Here is a 4,361-nt window from a genome sequence, read left to right as displayed (position 1 = left end):
GTAAGGCATTGGAGGGTTCAAAATTTGTCCCCAAATATAAAGCATCCTAGAGTACTTTGAACAAAAATACATGCTAATTTTCTTGTTTTTGGTGTTAGTTTTGTAAAAGAATCAATTATGGTGGACCGGGAGAGTGAAAAAAGCATACTAATTTTCTTGGTTTTGGTTCGGACACTGAAAACTAAGCAAATAATTAACTAAACAATGCACTAATAAAAGATACATATGTCTTTTCTCTACCTCCATAATCTGCCTCTAGAAAACTAGAATACCCTACTTTTGAGGACAGAGGGAGTAGATAATTATTGCTGCAGCAGACTACCAAAATACAATCACCAAGAATAGGAATAGGGCAGCGGTAAAATCCCCTACATTTAGGGGAGAGAGATGTGATTTGGAGATTACCAAAAATTTATAGGTAATAGGGATTGTATTGGTAATTGCTGAAGCACTTCTATCACCAAAACTTTTTTTTAATATCTAGATAGAGAGGGAGAGTTATGTGTTGCATACTCCCTCCATACTCAAAAAACCTGACGTTTAGGACAAGGTTTGAGTCAAACCTTGAGAATATAAATTATGAATAAATCTCAAGTTGTTGAGTTTGAAAATGTAAAAATTATATGAATAGATTTGTCTTGAAAAATACTTTTATGAAAATATACATATATCACTTTTTGATAAATATTTTTAGAGGAATAAGAAGTCAAAGTTGTGTTTTGGATACCGTGTCGCTGTCTTAAACGTCAGGTTTTTTGGGTATGGAGGGAGTATGCTCTAATTAAATCACATTAGTGCAAGAATTATAGAAGACTATAAGCAAGCTAAATCTTACATGGAAGAGAGAAGGGAGGAAAGAGAGGAAAAAGCAGGCGATTTGGGTGTGTTTAGATCCCACAAAAACTCCAAATTTTCCATCATATCGAAATCGCATCGAAACATTAAATATAGCAAATGAATCTTTTAAATATAGTTAGGTCATGATTTTGATGTAGGTAATTAAAAAAATTAATTGTATAGTTTTGATGTACGTTACGAGATGAATCTTTAAAATCTAGGTCATAGTGAAATAATGTCCGATGTGATTTTTTATACTCGTGCCTTCCTCCCCGCCAGCAGCGGGCGCAGAGGCCGGCGGACAGTCGCACATGCAGCCGGCTACCCGGCGGGGTTATTAGCCCAGGGCTTATAAAAACACTGGCAGCCGGCGGCAAGAAGGCCAGGTCATCTTGCAAATGGGAGAAGTAATGATGGTGGACCCACCATATTTTAGTGCTACCCGTGAATACCGGTTGCGCAGAACCAATAGGAGGCAAAGCAAGCTGTGGGCAGTGCATTTCGCCTGCTTGCGCTGGCGCTCCACGAACCGCCCGCTGATTTTTCTTTCTTACTTTCTCTCTCTTCTCTATTGACTTTCGCCGGCTTCTCACTCCTTGTAATACTTGCTCGTCTCCCGCTCCATCTAGTGGCGGGCCCCACGATAATTTAATGCTGCGCATGGATCTGTAGAAACGGGCAGCGAACGAGGAACGCGGATGCCGGGGTAGCGGCCCCACACGCACGCATCCGCCCGCTCGCAGCTGCTGACTCGCGAACCGCTCGTTTTTTCTCTCACCTACCTTCTCTCTTCCACATGTGCATTTCGCTTAAATATCAGCGATGTCAGGAGGCCTTAACAGCTCGAGTCCAATCTCCATTAAAAAAATTCTCGAGAGTAGAGCGGTTTCAGTGAAAGGTGCGGTGTTTTCTTTTCATCAACCAAGTAGTAGCCACTCCACGACGCGGCTGAAACGCCAAAGAGGCATCTCGTGGGGACGGCAACGCCGAGTTGCCGGCCACTACAAAGTTGCAGAGGAAATGGATTCGGGAAATGTTGGAAACAGAAAAGTTTTATCCGTTGGCACTCGCAGCTGCAGTACGCTAGTACGCTTGCGTCGTCCGATCAGACCTCTTTATCCTGCCTCCTCCAAGAAGCCTGCAGAAGGTAGCCAGCCAGTTCCATACTTCCATGGAGCAACCGGCGTTCTACCACCTGTGCCTCCTCCTGGCTCTGCTCCTCCTGCCTCTCGTGCTCCTCCGGCAGCTCAGGAAGCACGACGGCGACGGCGACGGCGGCGTCAGGGTCAGGGTCAGGCTGCCTCCGGGCCCGTGGCGGCTTCCGGTCATCGGCAGCCTGCACCACCTCGTGGGCAGGCCGCTCGTGCACCGCGCGTTCGCGGACCTCGCGCGCCGGATGGACGCGCCGCTCATGTACCTCAAGCTCGGCGAGGTCCCCGTCGTGGTGGTCACCTCCCGGGACGCCGCGTGCGAGGTCATGCGGGCGCACGACGTCACGTTCGCGACGCGGCCGTGGAGCCCCACCATGCGGATCATGATGGAGGACGGGCAGGGCCTGGCGTTCTCGCCCTACGGCGACCTGTGGCGCCAGCTCCGGAAGATCTGCATCCTGGAGCTCCTCAGCGCCCACCGCGTCCAGTCGTTCCGCCGCGTCCGGGAGGACGAGGTCGCGCGCCTCGTCGCCGCCGTGGCGGCCGCCCCGAACGTCAGCCGCCGGATCGCCGTGCTGCTCGCTGACTCGGCGGTGCGGGCCATGATCGGGGACAGGTTCAGCAGGCGGGACGAGTTCCTGGCGTCGCTCCAGGAGGGCATCAAGCTCGTCTCCGGGTTCAGCCTCGGCGACCTGTTCCCGTCGTCGCCGCTCGTGAGCTTCCTCAGCGGGACGGCACGGCGAGCTCACGCCAATCACCGGAAGAACTTTGAGCTCATGGAATGCGCCATCAAGCAGCACGAGGAGCGGAGAGCCGTGGCGGCGGCGAACGGCACTGACCTGGACGAGAGGAGGACGAGGACCTGGTGGACGTGCTCCTGAGGCCTTGTTTGGCTACAAGACTTTTTCCAAAAGTCCCTATCACATCAAAAGAAATTTTACTATTTTATAGTATTAAATAAAATCTGTTTATAAATGTTTTTTGACAGCTGAGTGCTTTTTCGCGAGACGAATCTAATGAGCCTAATTAATTCATAATTTGCTACAGTGATGCTACAGTAATCATTCGCTAATCATAGATTAAGATATCTCATTAGATTCGTCTCGCAGTTTAGCCCCAGGGTTCTGCAGTTAGTTTTATAATTAATATTTATTTAATATTTCTAAATACTAAAAAGTCACTAAGATTTTTTTGAAGTCCCTGTTTCTAAACACCCCATGAGAGTACAAAAGGAAGGTGGCCTCGATGTGCCTCTCACCATGGGAATCATCAAAGCCGTTATCCTTGTAAGTGCATACAAGAATTATTCATATTGTGCTGTTTCTTTCCATTTTATTTACCATGCATGTTTCCTGATTATATGAATGGCTTCCTGAAACTTTGCTGATTAGGACCTGTTTAGCGCTGGAAGTGAGACATCAGCAACAACCTTGGAGTGGGCAATGTCGGAGCTTGTGAGGCACCCGGATGGCCGGATGTGATGAAGAAAGCCCAAGCCGAGCTGCGTGGCACTCTCAACGGGAAGCCGAGAGTGACTGAAGATGACCTGGCACAGATGAAGTACCTGAAGCTGATCATCAAGGAAACACTGAGACTGCATCCGCCGGCGCCGTTGCTGCTGCCAAGGGAGGCTAGAGAGTCATGCAAGGTTCTTGGCTACGACGTGCCCAAGGGCACCACGGTGTTCGTGAACGCGTGGGCCATCGGCAGGGATCCCAGGTACTGGGATGATCCGGAGGAGTTCGAGCCGGAGCGGTTTGAGTCCGGCACAATCGACTTCAAGGGCATGGACTTTGAGTTCATACCGTTCGGTGCGGGGCGAAGGATATGCCCAGGAATGATGTTTGCGCAGTCGAATATAGAGCTTGCACTTGCTGCCTTGCTCTACCACTTCGACTGGGAGCTCACTGACGGGCTGAAGCCGAGTGAGCTGGATATGAGTGAGGACATTGGCATCACTGTTCGAAGGAAGAACAGCTTGCTTCTGCATCCCATTGTTCGCGTGCCCCTCCTATCAGCACAATAGCTTCTTCCAGGGCGTTATAGTACTTATCAAAAAAAGGGCGTCATAGTAACTGCCCAGCTATGATTTGCATGCAATTTGAATTATTCCATTGCTACGTCTACTGATAGGTTGTGGACTGCAATCCAACGCCATATGATTTTTGTTGAAACCAAAGTTGTATCAGGCGTTGTATCAGGCGTCTGAGAAAACTTATACTAAGAAGCACGCAGTTGTGCTGCTAGAATATAATTATCATGGGAGCTTTGTTACAATGATCGTAAAGTACCAATGAGTACTTTCATGTACTTTTACCTTGAAAATTTTCTAGTCATTAATTAATGAAAGGTATTTACAAAAATTAATTTAAA

General features: G+C 48.4%; 1 pseudogene; it reads left to right on the top strand.

Annotated features, from left to right (window-relative positions):
• The first annotated feature begins 1,734 nt into the window (after window positions 1-1,734).
• LOC120654877 lies at window positions 1,735-4,361 on the top strand (annotated as a pseudogene).

Source organism: Panicum virgatum, chromosome 1N (genome assembly GCF_016808335.1).
Source record: "Panicum virgatum strain AP13 chromosome 1N, P.virgatum_v5, whole genome shotgun sequence".
In the NCBI taxonomy this organism is placed as follows: domain Eukaryota; kingdom Viridiplantae; phylum Streptophyta; class Magnoliopsida; order Poales; family Poaceae; genus Panicum; species Panicum virgatum.
The sequence above is the reverse complement of the archived record's forward strand: the minus strand, read 5'-3'. Positions and strand labels throughout refer to the sequence as shown.